At 40.9% G+C, this 22,363-nt stretch overlaps 1 long non-coding RNA gene across 1 annotated transcript in view; it reads left to right on the top strand.

The window, feature by feature from the left end:
* Positions 1-22,363, top strand: part of LOC125321828 — a 50,198-nt gene that overhangs the window by 12,168 nt on the left and 15,667 nt on the right. The gene's annotated exons all lie outside the window — the stretch shown is intronic.

Below are 22,363 nucleotides of genomic sequence, written 5' to 3'. Positions count from 1 at the left end.
AGAGACTCCTAGAGATGTACTGGAGAGTACCTGGGAGATGAAATATTACTGAAATTTGCTGAGCTGCATCCAGACTGTTGGCCAAGGCATAATTCTGCTATTGCACATGAGCCCTGCTGGTGTTCCTACACTGATCCAAACTGACTGTGAGATAGTGGAAGGAAAACTGAAGGACTGGGGACTCCCATCTGTTCCTCTGGTGAAGGGACAAAGCACATTCACATAAAAATGTATCCAGTTAACAAAGCCACAGCTAAGCAGATGGTGCTGTCAGGAGGGCTTTCACTGCTTCATCCAAGGATATTTCATGAGTCATTCTTTGACTGATGGCAGAGTTTAGAACATGTGAAAGGGGAAGAGAAACTCAGAAGATTATTTTGTAAATGTCTTGTGGAGAGTTTTAAACCAGGACCAAGAGTAGCAATGGACAGTGCACTACAGATGAGTATAGCCAAACATGACTTGCTGACTTGAACAAAAGCCAAGAAACTAGAAGAGATATTTTCTTTCACAGGGTTTAGGAGTATCAAAGGGGATTGTAGCATAGGCTGCCAAACATTTTAGGTTTCTGTATATGATAAAAACATCTGTAAACCTGAATATATTCATGCAGAGGATTAGAATGTGATTTAATTTACAGAACAGACTTGGAGAGAAAATTCACATAATTGGCATATTGATTAGAGGTATAAATTTGAAGGGTATAATGGGTTCATGGACAAAAGGAAGGAAGTGTTCCTTGCATATCAAAGATGTAGGCTAGATCTGAGGTCTCCAATGTGGTAGGAAGTGAGTCATACTGAAAATCTCTGGGTAGGGATGAAAGGGAAAAAAATACATACAGCATAAGTGGGTCACTAAGTGAAGAGTGTGGATGAGAGTTTGTGAGAAAAAAGCCAATCAACCAAAACATAAGTCTCATGAGAGTGGGAAAATCACAGAATAAGCTGAGTTGGAAGGTACCCAGAAGGATCATCTAGTCCAACTCCTGGCCCTGCACAGGACACTCCAAGAGTCACACCGTGTGCCTGAGATTATTGTCCAAACGCTTCTTGAGCTCTGTCAGGCTGGTGCTGTGACCACTTCCATGGGGAGCCTGTTCCAGTGCCCAACCACCCTGTGGGTGAAGAACCTTTTCCTAATATCCAGCCTAAACCTCCCCAGTCTCAGCTTCATGCCGTTCCCTCAGGTCCTGTCACTGGTCACCAGAGAGAAGAGATCAGTGCTTGCCCCTCCTCTTCCCCTCACAAAGAAGTTGTAACTGCAATGAGGTCTCCTGTCAGTCTCCTCCAAGCTGAACAGACCTAGTGACCTCAGCCACTCCTCATATGGTTTCCTCTCAAGACCCTTCACCATCTTTGTTGCCCTCCTTTGGACACGCTCCAATGGCTTAATGTCTTTCTTACACTGTGCTGCCCAAAACTGCAGAGAATATTCAAGGTGAGGCCACCCCAGTGCAGAGCTCAGCAGGACAATCCCCTCCCTTACCCGGCTGGTGGTGCTGTGCCTGATGCACCCCAGGACACGCCTGGCCCTTCTGGCTGCCAGGGCACTGCTGACTCATGTCCAGCTTGTCATCAACCAGGACCCACAGGACCCTTTCACTGCTTTCCAGCACTGCTTTCCAGCTTCTCATTCCCCAGTCTGATCATATATCCCGGTTTGACCCATCCCAGGTGCAGATTCCTGCACTTCCCCTTGCTGAACTTCATATGTTAGTGATTTACCAGTCCTCTGATTTATCAAGGCCTCTCTGCAGGACCTCACTGTCTTCAAGGGAGTCAACAGCTCCTCCCAGTAAGAAATAAAGGAACACAGAATTTTTACCTCTTCTGCTACAGGACACAAGGACTGATCTTTGGGTCTGAGGCACAAGCATGCACAAGGGTTTGCTTCCTTACTGTTGAGGACAAACCTTATTTAGAGCAGAGGGACACAGAAGAGAAGAGAGTGTCTGCTCTTCACAACACTTTGTTCTGAGTCGACTCTGATCCCCTGTGGTCCAAGGCACAACTGTGATTTTTCTATATCTTCTTTTGCTATTCAATGCGTGTGAAATAATGCAAGGGCTGTGTTACAGCTCACCAGACTGGTGCTTTCATGGCATGGAATGCAGAACACGTGCTGCTTACCCCAAGGATAACATATGAAGGTAGAGTCCTTCAAAAACAGGTTACATAGTAATTTTTCAGGTGAGATTTTGGTTAGGTGTTTTATTTTTAATGTACAGTCAAAATACATAAAGCATCAGCAAGGCAGCTTTATTGTATTTCTGTAAGTCTGAACAAACAAGTGGCGTAACTAAATAAGGAGCCAAGAAGACTAGAGGGGAGTTTGGATTTAGCTGCTAAGGAAAATTGAGGCATGATGGAAATCCTAGGGGCTTGGGAACATTGCCTTATATAATCGTGTTGCACAGTACTATTGTGCACTGCATATACACACACCTGATTCCAAAGTAAACTGTCAATCACCTTAATTTCAAATAAATGGAAATTGGCTTAGCTCGCACTGATGCTTCTTGGATCAGACTAATGCTCCCCTGACACAGGCAATATCCATTTCTCTAAGAGCATGGCTCCTACTGACCCACCTCCTTCAGGGTCATCCTTTGGCCTCTGCATGGCAGTTGTGTGCTAGAAGAGCTCTGGGACCACTGCATGGGCCAGCATTCTCCTCTTACAGTCTTCAAGTATTGCTCACCCATTAAGGGAGATTATGAGCACCCCAAGACCACACAGTTGTCATCCCTGTAGGATCAAGAATCTGCAGGAGCTCCTTGGAATACAGACAGTCTTATGTCTATTCAGCTCTGTTTTGGAAAACGTGTACAGCTAGCTCAGACACAGTAACACAGTTTTTCTCTCTTTACAAACTGTGTTGTGGTTTAACCCCAGCTGGCACCTAAACCCCATGCAGCCTCTCTCTCGCTCTCCTTACATTGAGATGTGGGAGAGAACTGGAAGAGTAGAAGTGAGAAAACTCCTGAGTTGAGATAAAGAGAGTTTAATAAGTAAAGCAAAAGCCACACACAGCAGCAAAGCAAATGGAGGAATTCATTCACCAATCGTTATGGGCAGGCAGCTTTTCAGCCATCTCCAGGACAGCAGAGCTCCATCATGGGCAACATCGACTTGGAAAGACAAACACCATCACTCCAAATGTCCTCCCCTTCCTTCTTCTTCCCCCAGCTTTATATACTGTGTATAATGCTATATGATGTGGAATATCCCTATTGTCAGTTGGGATCAGCTGTCCCAGTAGTGTCCCCACACAACTCCTTGTGCACCCCCACCCTCCTCACTGGTGGGGTGGGATGGGGTGAGAAGCAAAAAAGACCTTGAATGTGTGTAAGATCTTCTCAGCAGTAACTAAAATATCTCTGTGTTACTAGCACTGTTTCCAGCACAAATCCAAAATTTGCTGCCCGCAAAGTCAAAAAATTTACATTGTTTGGGGGGAAAAAATGATGCAACAAAGGTACAGAGGAAAGTCTCCAATTCACATTTTCAAATCCCTAGAAAATTGTGTGGAAGTATAAGCTTAGAAAAGATGTATTGGTGCAAGCAGCTAACAGTTGGTCCTGACTTTAGCTTTTTGCATGCATGATGTAATGTAATATATTGGGTAGATGATCAAGAGAATTTCTGAACATTCAGGCAAATCTTGACCCTGCTGAATGTACTGAAAAGCAAATCTCAAGCACTGGTTAAAAGATTATTCCAGAAGCTGGTTTTTAATTTTTTTTAGACAAGTGGCCAAGATACTCCTAAATTTATCTTGGTGTGTCTCAAGCTCCTTCAGTTATGATACTGGTTTTGTCTCCTTACTCCACCGGTGGAGCCCTTTTTTCATGCCCTGATTCATTCCCTTCCTTCATACCCTTTTTCACTCTTAGTGGCTTATTTTTCTAAATGATGATTCCAGGGTGTTAGGCTAAAGGATTCTAATGATATAGTTCAATCTGTCAAGGAATAGGATGCAATACGTAAGGTTTGGTCTAACTTAATAGTTCTCATGAGTTGAAGTTAAAAAAGAGGATATAGGAAAGAAAACAGAAAACCACACATCGACTGAATTCTTAATCATCTCTGCTGTATAAAAATACCCCAGAAAGAATTACTTTTTATCACATCCTTGGCTAAATGAAGCACGTATTCTAATTACAATATTAAGCAAAGTTATAATGATGAAAGGTCAAAGTAATCAAGAACTATCTTCACTCACAGTATGTGCTACCCATTCTTACACAAAGAGCTGTCTCTTCCAGCCCTCCTCACTTGCTGCCTGTGATAAGGAAATTAAGCAATTGTTTTGAACGGAAGTAAGATCGAGTGACATATTATGACTAATGAAGATATTGATTTAACACTTGCACAGGGAGGACTAAGCAGAATGCGAAGATTTTTCATTTTATCTTTCTTCCTTTTAAAACTTTGAGTTCTTACTCGCAGTGTATAGACTGTCTTTGCAACCTACAGCTTGCTGAGTTGGGCTGACAGAGTCTCAACCTCAATCACTCAGGGACTGGGAGATTTTGGTTCCATCACAGAATAGAGGAATAGGGCACAGATTCAAAATGCTGTCTTGGGAATCCTAGCACTGTTAGCCCACTTGACACCTATAGACCGACCAGATGGTGGCAAGCCCTGAAACTTACTTAGTCACCATCCTTGGAGATACTAAAAACCTGACTTGGTGTCCTGAGCAACCTGAGACATCCTTCCCACCTTTTGTCGTATGTTTGGTGCCAAGAAGAGACAAAAGTCTGTGTGTTACATTGTGTCTCTGAAGTAAACCCTAAATATTTCTGATGATGCCTGTGAGAGACTGAAAAGATTGATGTCTTGAGACATTTTAGGGTGCATGTGTGTGGGGGAAGGGGCCTTGCCTGGTGAGGCAATGAACCCCCCAACCCTCCCCCACCCCTAGAGCCTGTATCCCAGCCTGGCAGTGGCTCCCAATCCCTGGTGCACTGGAGGCAATGCTCCACACCCCACCTCTGCAGCCTCTACCACACCTTCTGAGTGGCCACATGATTGGAATTCCCACCTGGGGCAAGTGCCCAGAAAAGCAAAAGGCTATTTGACGTGGAACATGCACCTAGCACATGTCTTAACCCTACCTCCTTTTGGTATTATTATCTATCAGCTGAACACCACTGAAAACCAGGAGTTGGTAGCTATGTGTGTCCTTTTCCGAATTTTTTTTGTCTTTCTCTTTCTTCTTCTTATAACTCCATTTTCTTGGAATTTTCGAGTAACTTAGTATTGAACAGGCTTAGAGTTTGCTAAGCTGAATGGGCTAAATTAATGCTTTGAGAAGTGTTTTATGTTGATTGAATGCTGCTCTAAAACTTTTGCCAAAGTTCTCTGGTTTTCTGAAGTTGCCAGTAAAGATTTCCATGTTGTTTTTACCTCTTGAGAATATCTTGTCAGTATTTCTCCCATGTGTTTAACTCAGAGTACATGAAAAACTAAGCCCTTTCAAAGTCTTATCGAGTCAGGGTTTTTTTGGGCCTTACAATGCCAAGCTCTGGCATGTGATATCTGCTGTTTCAGTGGGTGCCATCATATCAAGTATCACAACTGTTTCGTATTACTTATTGACAAGGGACCTAAGTAAATGACTGGGATTTGATTTTCAAAGGTTAGATTCCCCTTGACAAGAGGGGATGCAACCAGCCCTCACATTGCAGCCTACAGCTTTGGAAATCCATGTTAACTTTCTAGTTTTGCAACAACTTTGCACCACTTCGAACAAAAAGCTTGCTTTGTCCTGACTTCTGATGTAAGGCCCCAAAAATTGGCTTTCCCGGGCCCTTTCCCCAAGTAGAACTTCCCTGTTATCTGGCCACTCAGGAGCTGGGTTAGGGACTCCAGGGTTGAGGTGTGGAGCATTGCTTTTGGTGTGCCAGGGATTGGTGGCCACCGTGGGGCTGGGATACAGACCCAGGAGAGTGGGGTGTGCAGGGCAGGGCGTTGCCTCCCCAGATCAAGGCTCAACCTGCCCCTTCCTGCACACACACACCCCTGAAATGTTTTAAGCCAGGAATACTTCAGTGTCTTACACCTGGTTCCCCTTTTTAAAAGAGGAATTATAATGCCATTTTTCTTCTACCTGCTGTCAGCCTTCAGACGTGCGTTTTGTAGGTCGGGCTGTGCTGTGTGTGCGTCACTCTGAGCACAACAGGGTTCCGTGCTCCCTCACAGTCAACAGCCTCTGAGCAACACAAGTTGTGAGTTAATTAAAAAGGAAAGGCTGCACAGTCCTCTGAGTGAACAAAACTTGCAGTGGGGCCTTGGCTAATCTGAAAGCACCAGGGATGCTTTTTCCTACAAGAGGAATCAAGACTCCCGTCTTTCTGTCTTTTATTTTATCTGACTTCCATAAACTGCTTACTTCCCAATGCTTTAGTTTTTAAAAGTGGATATAGTGCTTTCTAGTTTTGCCTTTTCAGCACACTGTCATTACTGAAGAATAAGTATGCAAGGTATAGCAGAGCAACTCTTGCTCCATAGGTAATGGGCAAAGAGCTATCACAGATGAAACTGACTTTATTCATCCTGGAAACATAATCAATGTATGTAACTAAAGGAGTGAAGGTTATTAGTTTTTTTTATTAGTTTGCTACATGATTTGAACACTTCATAGAATCACAGAATTGTAGAAAGGCTTGGGTTGAAAGAGACCTTAGATATAATCCAGTTCCAATCCTCCTGTCATGGGCAGAGACACCCTCCACTAGACCAGGTTTCTCAGGGCCACATCCAACGTAGCCTTGAATACTTCCAAAGATGGGGCATCCACAGCTTTTCTAAGCAACCTGCTTTAGTGCTTCACAACCCTCTGAGTAAAGAATTTCTTCCTAACATCCAATCTAAATCTCTCCTCTTTTAGTTTCAAACTGTTCCCCCTTGTCCTATCACTATCTGCCTGTGTAAAAAGTCACTCTCCCTCATTTTTATAAGCCCCCTTTAAGTACTCCAGGATAGTTAGTGCTGTGCATTTACAATCAAATTTTTAAAGTTCAAAGCTAGAATTTTCAAAAATACTTCTTCACCTTGCTTGTACCAGACTAAGGAGTTTTCCACTGCCTTAATTCAAATCCACATTAGACTAAAACATCTCAACCTTTCAAAAACCAAAATTATCTGAAGACTCTTTTACCAGTTCTGTTGCTGACTGAATGATGGCAAAAAAAACAACAAATGGTTAGAATCTATTGAGTGTTGTAGGGTCTACATGGGAGGGCTTCTCACCACCAGTTCTAAAAAAGTCTTCAAACATATCACAGGGAAAAACTCCCAACTTATTTTAAGACCACATATGGCATATGAGAAGGCATGTGGGATAAGTTCCATTTGGAACCAAATCTGGCAAGGTATGTTGAAGACAACAAGAAGGGCTTCTTCAAGTACATCAATAGCAAAAGGAAACTACAGAAAATGTGGGCCTGCTGCTGGGTGAGGTGGGTGCCCTGGTGACAATGGCTACAGAGAAGGCAGTAGTACTGAGTGCCTTTGTTTCAGTTTTTACTGCTAAGGCCAGCCCTCTGCAATTCCAGACCCTGGAGGCAAGAAAGTCTGAAGAAAAGAAGACTTTCACTTGGTGGAGAAGGATTGGCTTTAAGATCATTTAGGCAAAACTGACGCTCACAAATCCACGGGTCCCAATGGGATGCACCCATGAATTCTGAGGGAGCTGGCAGATGTTACTGCTGTGCCAGTCTCCATCATCTTTGAGAGGTCATGGAGGAGAGTAGTCTGAGGACTGAAGGAAAGCTAGTATCACTCCAGTCTTCAAAAAAGGCAAGAAGGAGGACCCAGGAAACTGGGTAAGAAAACAGTGGGTTTAACAGAGTAGGTGCTTGTGAAGTAATGAGAGGAATCTGTACTTACGCTAACTCAACCTGCTCAGAGCTGTTGAAAATGTCATTAAAAGGATTATTCTCTAAATTTCAATCATGCCTCTCACTTTTTGATAGTTAGGAGTGAAAAGAACATTCTTTGGATGATCACAACCATCTTTATAGTAACTAGTGACAGCATTCATTGTTGGCAGTCTAAGAGTGTGATCAGACATAAAAGGTAAGATAAGGGAACTGCTTTGAAATAAGAAGTGTAAGCAAGTACTGGAGATATAATATGAAACCAGTGAGCAATTTATAATGCAATGTACAGTGTGGTAAAATTTTTGTTGCATTCTGAGCTGTAACAGGAGAGACACCTTGTTTTCTAAAATTAAACTGTTTATTATATAGTGAGATGTTTCTCAAGATTATGTGAGTGGTTCTGATGTTTCCAGCTATAGACAGCCACAGATGCCTGACTGTATCTCCTGCCCTTTGCATGACTCTTGGTTCCAGTCAGATTGCTGCAGTTACTGTTACCTTCTCTTCCAACGTTGGTTTTATTGCATTGTGGAAGGCATTTTCGCCCAATTGTCATGGCCTTTCAGTTTAATTTCAGGTCAATGCATATTCAATTCTGATAGCCTACTAAAATCAATAAGCTTACTATCCTGTTTTAATAAGACAAAAATCTGTGGAAGAAAAAATGTAAGCATTGTAAGTGACTATTCTCAGCTCCTTTTCTCAGAAATTATTTTAACAGGGAGCCCTGTAGCATAAGACTCTTTTTGCTGTGTGTACTACTACATGCTCTCTGGATGTGACTAGATCCCTTGAGCACCATGACAACTGATGAACAAAACCTGGTAAAGGCTAAGCAATCACAAAAATAAGACATGTTTCAAAGCTGGTTAGGATGATACCAACAAAAGGATATAAATGATGGGCTAAAAATGTAGTTTATTTTTGTGCTTTGTTTTGCTGTAATGACTCACAAACACTTATCACCTCTGTATAAGAACAGGAAATGGAGAAGAGCTGTCACTGTTCCACACCTGGCTGCGGCTTCTCTTCCTCAGTTTAGCAAGTATGTCCAGCTCAGGTGTGCAATCCTTGAGAGTCTGTGTTGGGAGGAAACAGTTACAACTGCGAGATTTGGCTAATAGGAGGGAATAGTTTCCCTCAAATTGATCTCGCAGCTGGAAATGATGAAATGTTAGTGTGGGAAAATTCAATTTATTATGCCTTATGTTGTTTATCATCTGCCTGTTTTGAGAAGTAGAATTCCTGTGGAGAGATAACACACTCTCAGACACATGTGGAAGACTTTTGTTATAGTGAGGCAGGTGAGCCCCCACCCTTGCTGTTGGGTAGGATGAACTGAGCCAAAATGAGCCTGTGTTGCCTGTGTGTTGCTAGTGAGGTAGTGAAATAAATCTAGTCTTTGCATTTCAGCTGTGGTTTGATTGCTGCCCTTGGTTACCTGTATGTGTCAATTCCCACAGGCTGGGAAGTTCAGAGCCATGACATCTTGTAGCTTTGCAACCTGGTGTCTCAGCAAGAACAGGCCTTCTGACCAACTGTACATTTATTCTTAGAACCTGGTTCAAGACCCGAGCTCTGTCTTTAACTTGGTGCCAGAGAGGCAAACAAGAGCTGTGACTCTTTTCTTTTCAATTACAGCACTAACAGTTCAGTCTGAAAGTGCATCACTTGATTACATCCTTTTGTCCATAAATATCCTTTGTATCCATTGTGCTCATTTGTGAGCCAAGACTTGCTTTACAATGTTCCGGAAGCTTTATGTACACTGTGGTCTGAACCAAACCATAACAATCGTGATTTATAGCCTAATGTCTCCCATAAAAAGTTGGACAGTGAAAAAGAGAAATATTCAATGTAGATGGAAGATCTCACCCCACACCTTTCTCACTGGTGAGAAATTACTGCAAGTGAGAAACTGAGTTGACCTAATTTGCTTCAATGATAGTGATCCGCTACCTACTTACTGAGAGCACCTCTAGATAATTAGGGTAAAATGAGACTTTTTATCCTGGCAGATAGTTTGAAAGTCTTGCTGGTATTTAATATTTAGCATCTAAGCAAAGCAGAACAGAAGTACACAAGCAGAGCTCTACCGAACAAGGATTTTGTTGTGTCAGAGGCATTATGGAATAAATTTGTCATTAGTAAAGTCCAGAAACTGAAGCATTAGAGAGAATTTCCATGAGTTTCAGTGGTGTATTGAAATTTGCTGTATTTTATTCCAATACCAAAAGTTTTTTACTGAAAACAAAAAAAAAAAAAGGAGAAGGCACACCTTTAATGATCACCTAGTTCAACACCCATGGTTTGGGCTGTACTCTAAGCTTAGTTTTTCTTGCATTAAATTTTTTTTCTTTATTTTCGTCAAATTCTTCAAGTAAAATGGAAATTTAACTTGTACCTATACCCAAGTCTGAGTCCAAGACATTTGGAAACTGTGAAGATGTTCCAATAGCATATAATTATATTTACCTGCTTTTGCACTTCCTATCATCAAGCAGAAGTGCCTGGTTGGAGGACAAATTGCCACAAACCCCAAGCACTCCAGTCTGCCTGGAAGGCACCTGGAAGGGTTTTAGTCTTCTTGCTATGACTCCAAACTCCAATTATCCTTTTTCAAGTTCCTACCCCTGAAGAAGGAGACTAAAACCAGATTGTTCGGTGTGATTTCATAGTACATCTGTAACCTGTGCGTGTCCAGAGCTTTGTAGAGCTTCACTGGAATCATTCTTCACTGAGATACCAATGCTGACTCTGAACCTTTATTTGCCAGCAGAAGTGCTTGTGGAACTGAAGTCTACACTAATTAATTAGGCACAATCTAACTTCTCTTAGGTAGTAGATCTCTTTTAGTCTCAGTTGTACTGAACTAATTCTGCCAAGGAGCAATTACATGGACAGTTATGCCGTTGGATGTGAAGAGCAATGACCAGCCTTTGGGCACAGGCCAAGGAAAGAAAAATTTTCATCAGTCAGCCACAACCAAAGACAGGATATGTGACACTAATTTTGTGGTATTTTGAATAGAGGTCATGAACCCAGACATTTGTGGAAAAGAGCCTACTATTGAGTGCACAGCAAGATTTCAGATTAACTTCGAGCTATAAATACTGAAAAGTCAGGAATGAGTGGTTGTTGGGATTTGATCTAGTCTAACAGGTAGATGAAAGGGAGAAGATGAGTGATATAAACCTCATGCTCAACTTCAAGACAGTTCCCTTCTCCATAAGAGTGGAGATATTTCCCTTGGTTATTTTGGGAACCATTCTTTTTTCTTCTTTAAAGAGCTGACATTGTATTAAATTATGTGTCAAGTCCTCCACAGATCAGTTCTACCCACTACTGACAACCAAGCTGAATTTATTAAGCTTTTAGCCTGTATTGTGTTTCTTAATGTTGGGAATTGTTTGTCTTTTGGATGTGAGTTTTCAACCGGAGGTCTCTGCATCACTAGATCCTAAAGACCTCTAAATGGCCCAAGAAAGTAAGTCAGGTGTCACTTAGCTGAGTCAAGCCCATCATTTTGTTGGAAAATGATTTAGAGGTTTGAGATTCTATAGTAAGAAAAAGAAAACCCACTGACATGCTTTAGTTACATTAGACACTATTATTATTGTAAATTAATTTAATTAATGTCTTTAATTGCTTTAAGTCATTCACTTATTAAATGTAGTTCCTGGACTGCTAGGTGTTTGTATTGAAGATGTTTGTATAAAACAAAGCTGACAAAGCACTAATTATCTGAAGCGTTGCAAGAAAAATGGTGTTTTAGGAATATGAAAGAAGCTGAAAACCATGTCAAAGAGATCCTTAGTTTTGAGGGATGTATAGACCACACTCAAAACTAACTCTCATGTGGCCTGTGGAATTACCCTTTGCTTTCCAAATCTCCATGAACCACTACAATACACCAGTGTAAATGTGAGGTTTCACTCTTTGGTATCAATTTTTCCTTACTGATGTTGCAAAGCTTTAAAAAACTAAATATTTTTCTTGATTTTTGCATGTCAGCTGCCTACCTGATTTAGCTTGATTCCTTGCTAGATTCCCCACAGAAAATCTTCCTTATTCTGGGGTAGAGCAGCCCCTCTGAGTCAGTAGGGAGAGGCAGCAGGGAGCGCTGCCCACGACTCCACACACAGTATGATTCAGATCTTTGTGGGGGTGTCTCTAAATGCTGTGTAAAAAGCTCTTGCCTCCATCATGATGACATAATACAGGGTTTTAACTTACCAACTGTAGATGTGCTCTTTTTGTTTCCAAACGAATAGTGAACAGACTGCAGATACTATAAATATTCTATGTAGTTTCTTAATAAACCCAAATGGCTGTAAATAAAACAGGACCTTTCTGAATTAGTGAGTAAATAGTAATTTCTCAAAGCTCTTTTGCTCCAGAAGACCTCAATTACAACTTCAGAGTATGTCAGAAAACATTTAATTACCTTCTAGAGGATTCTGTGATTCTGCTTATATTGACTACACCTCCCTATTATTCCTGTGCAAAACCTACCCTTTTGATGAGTTATCATCTTGGTTTTGTTTCTGGTTTTGATAAAAAGAAACAAACAACTCTAGGAGGAGTCTTGCTGCCTGTCCACCGGTCCTTCTTTCTGAGCAGAAAATTTGCTGTTCCTTCACTCCTTGTTTTCAGGGCTAGGAATGGTGCTGACACTTCAGTGGGATAAGATCTGACATCATCTGAAGTCACTAGCAATAGGTTTAAGTTATAAATGAAGACATCAAAATGAAAATTATCATTTATGGGCCAAGTGTCTAAGCTCTCATCTATGACAGATCCACTCATAGAACCCATGTGGCATTGAAAGCAAATTTTCTGACCAGACACAAGAGGTCCAACTGACCAGGCTATGCAAAGGCATTTTAAATGGTCTGAAATACCCTAGGGCTTCTCCAGAAATCCGCACATTTCCCACAGGTCCTTGGTCATACATGCCTTAAAATATAGCCTCAGATATCTCAGGTATGATCCCACTACTGTTTGTATGTTATGGATTTATATGAACATGATTCTAGATTTACCTATTTCCTTAAAATTTCATCTGTGGAGGAAAAGTGAACCCAATATTCCTTATCCAGTACACTAAGAGCCTGTTAAAATGAAGGACTACAGGGAACCAAAATTAAGCTAAAATTAGTGATTCTACTCTCTGCAACATGAGGACTTTAGTCTAGAACCTCATTGAGGAGCTTAAAAATGTGGCCCTGTAGCAACTAGGAGGTGCCACCAGGAAATCTGTGGGACCCTACACACCCATGTGTGTGTGCTAGGTGGCTTAATATGCCTGATATGTAGCTTAATCCACTAGCAAAAAGACACTGACATGACAGCCTTACGCACAGGAGTCAGGCCAATCTAAACCCGTGCTGTGTTCTTGGATGTTCCAGAATCCAGACTCTTAGATGAAGAATGTGTAGTGTGTGCAACCATTGTGCCCTTGTAGTTGATCCCTGAATACAAGGAGAAATGCAGAGTACATTTAGATAGTCTATACGTACATCTCTTGCTCTTTCTTCCTACTCCAGGAAAAGAGGGTTGAAATTGTGTGGCTGCACTGATTGACAGAAAGAGTAAATAATGGACAGGATTGGCAGCTGTTTTGGTTGTTTTTTTTAATTTATTTTTTTGATCTCCTGAAGGTTTTTGCTTGATTTCACTCTGGTCAAGAGGATTCCTTCTCATTTCGCCAAGACGTGAAATCTCAGGGTGTTTTTACTTACCTTTTATTTTCTTAAAATATAAACTTGTGGCAGATCAGATGCCATTTAGTAGCCACCTATGATGAAAAATGAAATCTGTGATGCAGAGACTCCCTCCTACACCAAAAGGCAGCATCCCTATTATCATTGGCAGTTTGAACCTAACTGGGGCTGTACATGTATGTCTTGCATAAATACATCAATTATACAGATAGATGGCTGCTGCAGCATGGGATGAGGCTTCTATCTTGTTTTGTGGCAGCATGGGGGATTTAAATGGTCTCTTCCAAGTGCCTTTAAATGCTATGCAGCCTGAGAATGGCTGTCCTCTATTTCAGTGCAGCTATTCAGTTAAAAACTCAGGTATGTTTTCTTCTGCTGGAACCCTTACCTTGCTCTTTTCTCTCTGTAATTATGGAGACTTGTATCTATATAATCTAGAGGAAATGTCATTCCAACATGAAAACCTTCATTGTGGAGTCTGGAAATCATGCAGCAGTTTAGCAGTTTGAAGTTTAGAAAATAGCACATTAACATTTAAAAGAAGTGTTAAAATAATAGGCTGCTGCTGAAGTTCAAAGCTGAGGATGTGAATTTTTTTACAAAGGGCACTTTGCATCTTCAAAGAAAGAATCATGGGCTTTTGAAAACCCTAAGTTAAATCTTGCAGGCAGTGCCAATCCAGTAAACATAAATGAAAAGGGCCATGAGAAGAATTACAGAGGCTCCATAGCAAGCTATGCAATAGTTGCCTGGAATGAGAGCATCTGAAAAAAAAAGTCTCTTAGGCTTAGTTTACTCATCCTTTCAAAATCAGCTAATTTAACACTTGGGTGGCCAGGGAATCCTCAGTAAAATCCGAAACATTTGTCTCTACATGAAGAAAGAGCCATTATCCTTCCAGCAGCTATGGTCTCTGAAGAACCATAGGAAGTGATTCAGCCCTTATTGCTGTCACGTCTCATAGAGCAGAGAAGAAATATGGATGCTACGAGCAATATTTTATCATGTTTTCCTAAAGATCACTTGGGTGCTTGCTTCTTCTTTTCCTGCTGCTTCACACTGTAGAAAAAGAGGTCTACCAGTATATTTAAAGGGAAAAGAAACCAGACATAAAGATGAGGTGGTAAAAAAACCTGCCTTCCAAGTGTTTTCTTCTAAGACATTCTCAAAAAGAAATTTTCTTTATTTTTAAATACTTTGTGTTGCAGTTTATCCAATTAAAACTGTGAAGACACTGCTTAAATGCAACAGATAAGTGAGCTGGGAGCCACTTGGAAACTAGGAATGTGTTAACTACTTGTGGCCTAATGAGAGACTGTGCTTACTGCTTACCCTCCAAAAGTACACAAATCTTTTACAATACAGAATTCCTAATGAAATAATGAGTCTCTAAATACAAAGAAAGGCCTTTAAAATTAAAGGAACATATTTTTAATACATATGCTGGTTTTTAAAATAGAAATAGGCAGTGATGTTTGGGGAAGAATAAAATAAACTTCTTTCCATGTACTTCTGATGAGAGATAAAACATTTTACAGTGTCATTTGTGTGACAGAACTGTTCACCCATGTTTCCGATTACTGCCAATTCAAGTGAACATTTTACCATAAATTAAAAAAAATAATTATAGGATGGAGTGGAAATTTCAAGTAAATTTTCCCCCTTTGTGGAACAAACTGAAGATTGGTATGTCTTGATTTCTTAAGTATATCCCTCCTAAAGGCTCACAGTGGGTTTGGAACTTAATAAATAAGTTTAATCCCATCCTGCTTGTGCAGTCTTTCATGGCATAACAACTCCAGGGAGTTGTATGTGTATGTGTGGTATTGCATGTTCACATAAGTCTGTAGCTGCTATTTTTTACCTGTTCTTACAAATATGCTGCCACCATACCAAACTCTCACAGCACCTTTGCGTGCTGGGTCTCCCTTCACCCACACGTATGGGCACTACAGAACTGGTAAGGAGCACAGATCCCAAAAGGATTCAGGTTCCATTGGATCATAAGGAATTAGGAACCACGCATTGCGGAGCCACGGTCCTCTCTTCAGCTGCTTCAGCAAGGCCCATAAATGCTGAGGCTATGGAGTGCCCCCAGGGTTTGGGTGGGAAAAAAGCCCAGGACCTCAGTGGAGCAAATCCAGGAAGCCAGAACTGAAAGAACTGACAGAAGTGCTGGCTTCTTGTCCTTACCTCGAAGTCATGAGGTGGTGTGTTCTAAACTGGGAATACTAATATTTGCAAGACATCAGACCAAACCTCTCTACTTTGAGTCTTCCATGGAGCCATGAAAAATACTGCAGGTTTTAGCTCTGTATCATTAAACTATAAAGCATCCCATACAAACTACTTAAAAGAAATACCATCTAGGACAAAAGAGAAGCAATATAGAATCACAGAGTAGTCTGTGAAGTGGAAGTGACCTTAAAGATCATCTCATTCCAAAATACTCCCATTTTATTGATTGTGTCTAGCCCTTGTGGTTTTATCACTAGTCTCATGATAGTTAGGTGTTTTCTTTAGCATATAGTCTTATGATACAAGTGCTAGTGGCAGCATTAGAGCAGGAGGAGGGCAAATATTACTGGCAGAGTCATGGAGGAATCCTGAGCCTACTGAACCATTTTCAGAGAACCTGGTTTTGCAGATGCCTGCCTGTGTCCCAGAGGAGGGTGTGAGAAATTCATCGGTGCCTGTATTTGCATATGTGTTGGGAACTGATGTCCTTTCCAGAGGTCATTACTCTGACGAGCAGAAATACTTTCTTTGTTTGACAATTTGCATCACAGCAAAGCACAACAAATTCATCCTCACAACCAGTATAGTCTGGCTTTTTACTTGAATCTCTATTCTTTAAGGCAGTATGATTTGTAGTGCCAGCAAGTCTGTTGGATCAAGAGAAAAAAAACCAAGGTAGAAAATCTGCTTACCTGGGTTTAATTTTCAGGAAGTCATGTAGGACACGTTATGCTCCAGAGATTCCTACTGCTCTGGAGAGTGTTCAGTGTATGCAAGCAATTACAGGCATGGTGTGTGACATCTGGGAGGTTCTCATACCATGGATTGGATTATATGACTGTAGAGATGCCTTTCATGACTTTTATTCATATTCATTCCATGAATAAAAAGTATGAGATGTTTAAAATACCTTCTAGTTAGAGACAGCTTTTCTGAAAGGAATTTGAGTAAGAAAGACACATTATTTAAGAAGATCAACAACAAAAAAAGACGTGGTGTCTGCATATTGGCCCTCTTGCTGTGTACTGGCCTAAGGACAGATAGAATGGATCATGATTTGTATGCATGTTCTTTGGTGATTCCTGCAACTTCAGCTGCCATTCATTAACAAGCTATGAAGAAGACCTCATTGTTTCTGATACCTTTTTAACATAATTATATGTAGTTGAGAGAGCCACATTCAAATTTACTGTAAAATTCCTTCTTAGTTCCAAGAAAATGAGCACATAAGGGAGAATCTAACAGAATAAAAAGGACATGGGATGATAGCCTTGTTGTAACAAAGCCCTCTGAGGTGGCATAGGCGAGGGGCACAGAACTAAATGCATCAGTAGCACATCAAATTCTTTCAAATAACACCACTTTTCATTCATAGGTTTCAGTTCAATTCATGCACTTTTTTGCATTGAAAAAGTTAAGATGATGGCAGAAGTTGTTCAACAAGCAAGTGTATCTTCTGGAGGGTCAGCCAGAGAATGAATCAGAGCATAAAACTCTAGAATCTATATACCTTTCCCCCAAAAAATTGGTACTTGAGGCCACCTAGTTCCTTGCATGTGATGCTTTTGAGAGGTGGTCTCTGTATACGGGACATGATCGTGTTGTTTGAGGATTATTTGTGGGTTTGGGTTTTTTTAATTGTTCTCCACACAAACTCTATATGCAGAAAGTGCTTTAATACAGGTGACTTGAATGCCCTACCAATTTATGATCTACAGCAGAACGGGCTATTAGAGCCATTGTATTCACTTTTTTTATGTCAAATCCAAGAGTATCCAGATCAATCCTTGCAGTAGGTTTTTTGATAGTTTATATCTGCTGATTGTATAAAATACTCTAAAATATTGAATATCTACTTGAAATTTAGCAGCAGAACGGCTTTCATGGTGTTGCAGTGACACCCAATTTAAGAAGAGTGCTACTTCAGGGCAAACGAAAAAAATCTTTTATGTACTATGTTTAAGGATGTAATCTCGCCTTAAATTCCAATTTCCTGCTGTGCTATTGTGTAAAGTGCTTAGACTAAATCCAATTAACCCTTGCAGGAACCTAGTTCTATGAACATAAAATTTTCATTAATTTCCAGTGACATAGCAATTGAAACATGACAAAAAGACTTCCATTGATTAAATAGTGAATTAGAGTTAACTATTTGAAAAGAATCGGAATCACTAGCTCTTAAATTTATGGATTATAATTTATAAACTAAGGCATGTGGTATTGGTGAATACATTAAAGTGTGGAAAATCTAGCTTAAATTTTGAAAGTTATATATATTACATATACTTTTAAATATTTCTGGTTCATTGCCATTTAAACAAAGTGAATTATAAAGGAAACAGAAAATAGGTTTGCAGTATTTCCCCTGACTAAGCAACTTTTGACAAATATGCTGTAACACTAAGAGAGGCACAACTACTTGAACTAGACTTATGAAATGGACTTTCAACAAAATTCTGCTTGAGAGTAGTGAAAAAATGCAGAATAACATTTTCCTTTTTAAAAAATATGTTTTAGAAGTCCCTAGATTGCTACTGAAATACAGGAGGAAAAAAAAATCCCAAAGCCTGTTTTATCTTTTTGATTGATTGATTCCTTCACAAAAATATGTCCTTCTCAACTTGCTCTAGAATTTGATCAAAATGTCATTGTTCAGGAATATTAAATGACATGCCACTACAGTCTCTCTCACCCTGGGCTGTGCATTCAGTCTGGATCATCAAGATTAGCTTGCACCAGCTCACCTTAAGTCACACAAAATAGCACCTACTCCTCCCAGCCACAATCTCAGGCTGCTGCAAACGGAACGGAAAGGAAAAGGCTTCTTCAGGCTCTGAAGGCAAAGAGATTGAAATTGAATTTGTGCAGTAATCACCTTCACACAGCATATAAAGACCAGAAATGAGCAAGGTGAAGGGCAGCAAGGACAGTATCTATGAAAACATTGGTATTAAAGGAAGGGTAAGAACTCTGGGTGCCCACTTACCAGTGGGGCAGGGAATTTAGTGAGAAATCATAAGGAAAAGACTGATTCACTCATTGCAGTTTTCATCTCAGTTTTTTCATTGGAAGGCTTGTCCTCAGGGCTCCCAGGTCCCTGAGCCTTCTAGCAAGATCCATGGGAGCAAACCAGTACCCACAGCAGAGGAAGAAAGTTAGGTATCATTTAAATCTCCTGTGCATACATGAGTCCATAGAACCAGATGGGATGCATTTAAGCTTGCTAGTGCTATTGTGATGCCCCACTGCATCATTTGTGAGATGCCATGGCAACTGTGGAGGCTCCTCAGATCTGGAAAAAGGCAGATGTCACATTGTTTTTAAGAAGGGCAAAAAGATGCATTCAGGGGACTACAGACTAATCAGCCTCACCTCAGTCTCCAGGAAGATGATGGGGCAAATCCACTCAGAATTAATTTCTAAACACAAAAATAGACAAGAAGGAGATTAACAGCAGCCAGCACAGGTTTATCATAGAATCATAGAACCACAGTGTGTCCTGGGTTGGAAGGGACCTTAAAGATCATCTAGTTTCAACTCCACTGGGACGCCTTCCAGCCTTCCACTCAAAACCCCATCCAACCTGGCCTTGATCACCTCCAGGGATGGGGCATTCACAGCTTCTCTGGGCAACCTGTTCTAGTGCCTCATCACTCTCACAGTAAAGATTTTTTTCCTAATATCCAACCTAAACCTACTCTCTTTCAATTTGAAGCCGTTCCCCCTCGTGCTGTCACTGCACGCCCTCGTAAATAGTCTTGCCCCATCTTCTCTGTAGGTTCCCTCAATGTACAGGAAGGCCACAATGAGGACTTTTCTTTCCCAGGCTTTACCTGTTTTTCTAGGTTTACCAAGTGGAAATCATACCTGATCTTCCTCACTGCCTTCTGCGATGAGGTGATGGGTGCTGTGGCCAAGAGAAAGCAAGTGGATGATGTGCACATCGATTTTAATGACGTCTTTGACACTATCTCCCACAATCTCCTTATCATTGAATTTGGAAGATAAGGGCTGTATAAGACAAAATGGTGGGTGGGGAATTGGCTCAACTGGTGGAACCAAAAAGCTGTGATTAGTGGTGCAATTTCCAGCTAAAGGTCAGTAACTAATGGGGTCCCTCAGTGGGCAATAATGGGACCAATCCTGCTTAAAGTCTTCACTATCAACCCAGGTGATAGGACAGAGTGCATCCTTAGTAAGTTTGTGGACAACACCAAGTTGGAGAAAGCAGTCAATGTCCTGAAGGGCAGGGCTGCCATCTGGAGGGACCTGGACAAGCTGAAGATATGGGTTACAAGGAACATCATGAAGCTCTATAAAAGAAAGATACCGCATGTAGGATGGAATAACGCCATGTAACACTACAAGCTGGGGCTCAACCATTTTGGAAGCAGCTCTGGAAAAAGGGTTGTGGGGCTCCTTTGTGAACAAGAAGCTCACCATGAGCCAGGAGCATGTGTTTGCAGCAGGCGGCTGCATTAGGAAAAGGGTCACCAGAAGGGCAAAGGAAGTGATCCATGTTGCTCAGTGATTTTAAGACCACATCTGGAACAGTGTGTCCTCTTTTGGACTCTGAAGTGCAAGATTGGTATTGATATACTGCAGTGTGTCCCGCAGAGACCGCCAAGATGGTTAAAGGACATTGAACACAGGCAATATGAGAAAAGGCTGAGAAAGCTGGGTTTGCTCAGCTTGGAGAAGAGAAGCTGAAGGGCAGACAGTGCTTCTGTCCACATCTAGCTGATCAGAAGATGATAGAGCTAGAGTCTTCTTGAGGGCACACAGTGATAGGACAGGAGGCAATGGGTGCAAGTTTGCAAGGTGGGAGATTACAAATAGATATTAGGGCAAAAATATCCCGTGAGGATGATCAAATACTGATGCGGGATGTCCAGAAAGGTTGTGTAGTCTCCATCCTTGGACATGTTCAGAATTGACTGGGCACGGACCTTAACAACTTGATCAGTTTAGATCTGTTTTGAGCAGGAAATAGGACAATTTGAATTTTGGAGATCTCTCCCAACCTAAGACATGATTCTGGTATTCTGACAGTATTCTTGAGATTGTGAGGGAAAATTTCTATCTCCTGATATGCTGATTGCCACAGAGATATGAACATTGCAAGCCAGAAAGTCTCTTAACAATGGTTTTGAGGTGTGTTTTCTTTTTTTTTATTTTTTTCCTTTTTCATAATAACTATTTGTAACTAGAAAAAGTACTGACATTGAAAGTAAGAGGCTGTGAGAGAGTTGGTTCTTCCTGGAAAAACTTTTCTGTCAGTTATAGAGACTGCTAAAGACTCCTCAGTCACATAAATTGTTAAGGCTGGGGAAACAAGGCTGCACCAAGACAATCTTGACATGAAAAATGGAAAAAAAAAAAGCAGCATGAAAAAGATGTGCTAATGCAGTGAAGAGTCAAAAAATAGAGTCCTGGAAGTTTGCTGTCAGCAGAAGATTAGGAGGTGACAGTGACAGTATATGCTAGAGGAACCACATTTCTATTAGCAATAGTTGAGGCCTTATCCTCCCATAAACCATCGTGGACATCAGCAGGTTTCCAGTGCTTCCTGGGCCTGGCATATTCTTGCACTGGTTCTATGTTCAGAGTAGTCAGGCAAGCTCTGTTTTGTGGGCAAAATAAAAAGCATTTAAATTCACAATTGTGCATCTTCCACATTTTGCCCTCACACCATCCTGTGTATATTTCAGTGTCCTATGGAGACTTCTGAAAATTAGGAGTGCATATTTCTAGAGTAGAGTATCTTTTGCCTTGGAACAAGACTGTATAATTTAACTTTTGCAAAGCCTTTTCGATTTTTCTTCCCAGGATGTAATGGTTACACTTACGCTAAATACAGGCAAACTGGTTATTTGCCACGAGCAATTTAAAAGAATGATCACATGAATTGCTTTCACAGGCTTTTTTTGTTTCTTTTTTTTTTCTTTCTTGAACAAAACCTCACTGTTCATTAGTTTGTAAATAAAACACAGCTGGCATGAACAGACCTCACTTATGATTGCCTGTACTATCAGTTCACATGCATTTAGTTGATTTTATCACATGACTGTAGGTAAAGGGAACCTCAGTAGGTTTACAGAAGAGTAAAATTAGTTGCTATGTATTTCAGACATAAAATATGATTTTTTTAAAATGCTGGTTTTGTGGCCAGCTCTATTTTGTTCTTCCAAAGAAGAATTCTCCTTTTATACAGCAGTTTCAAGGCTACGTTCTGCAGCCACTGAACTATTTTGAGTTTTGCCTGCACAATGTCATGAGATTAACGTGTTCTGTGGGTGAAACTCAGCAGCATTCCATAGGACCTTCCCAGCTATGCACAAGGACTAAAACCCCCAGGGCTGAACACAAGAGTCTCTACAGTTAGTGAATGGGACAGTTCCACCTCTGTGACCGAGTCCAGGGGGTCACACAGTGCGTCACGTTCTTTGTTGGTTCAACCTCCAACTCCAGTTGTTAAATTAGGAGTATTCAATTTTTCACAGCT

Source organism: Corvus hawaiiensis, chromosome 2, assembly GCF_020740725.1.
Source record: "Corvus hawaiiensis isolate bCorHaw1 chromosome 2, bCorHaw1.pri.cur, whole genome shotgun sequence".
Classification (NCBI taxonomy): domain Eukaryota; kingdom Metazoa; phylum Chordata; class Aves; order Passeriformes; family Corvidae; genus Corvus; species Corvus hawaiiensis.
Note: the sequence above shows the minus strand (reverse complement) of the source record. Positions and strands in the feature narration are given on the sequence as shown.